Genomic DNA, 996 nt, shown 5'->3' with positions numbered 1-996 from the left:
ACTAAGCTATGTGGGTCTGGGTAGCGTTAAAAAAAAAAAAAAAAAAAGTGTTGTCCTTGTCACCTGCCATTTTTCTAGCCGACTTGACACCCCCAGGCTTCCCAACAGCTCTTTCCAGCAGGAGCTGTCTCGGAGCTCTTAGCATCACCAAATAATTGAGGTTGTCACATCTCTTGTTCATTGTTTTTTCCAGGCCTGGAAAAAATGCAAATATTTCATTGTAGTCATTAATTTTCCCATCCTTTTCTTCAAGCATCTCATTGGTTTGATCTGATGAAAAGGGCTGAAGGCATTATTGCAAACACAGTGGCATCCAGGTTCTGCCTATAGTGGGGAAGAATCTCATCAGATAAAGTCTCAGGGAGGTCATCAATCACAGTTGCTGACAACCATTTTGCCTTCGTTTGTTACAGATGTGAACATGCTTAATTATTTGTAGTGTAATTAGTTCATGAAATGTCAGGAAATGTCAAACTGTGTTCACAGCACAGATTTTTGCAGCAAAGAGCAATGAGAGCAAGTGTCAGTGGGAGACATGGAGGACTGATGGGGGGAACTGTGTCTGCAGGCAAATGAGGGAAATGGCTTGGGGGACAAATGAGGGTCAAAATATTAAGATTAAAGTTTTGAAAGGGAGACCTTCAAGGGAGCCGAGTAAAGCAGGACGTGAATGATGTTACCATGCAGCAGCATTTCAAGCACATGTCTGGAGTGGGAAGAGGGAAGTTAAATCAATATTTACTCTTATTTTAATTTGATTTGTGTAAACATTGGCTTTTGACGGCAGATCTTTAGAAGCAATTCAGCAAAATTCCACCTACAAGTCTCTGACACTGAAAAGGCAACTTGAGAGAAGAGGACAAAATTCTAGTGAAAGGAGATTTGTAACACTTTCTTAATTTTTGAAATTTTGAAATTAGCAATATGTGCTAATTTCATGCTAATGATGATGAAAAAAAATCATAAAAAGCAGATGTATGTGTTGTCTAAAATTAC

Source organism: Motacilla alba, chromosome 11 (genome assembly GCF_015832195.1).
Source record: "Motacilla alba alba isolate MOTALB_02 chromosome 11, Motacilla_alba_V1.0_pri, whole genome shotgun sequence".
NCBI classification, from domain to species: domain Eukaryota; kingdom Metazoa; phylum Chordata; class Aves; order Passeriformes; family Motacillidae; genus Motacilla; species Motacilla alba.
Note: the sequence above shows the minus strand (reverse complement) of the source record.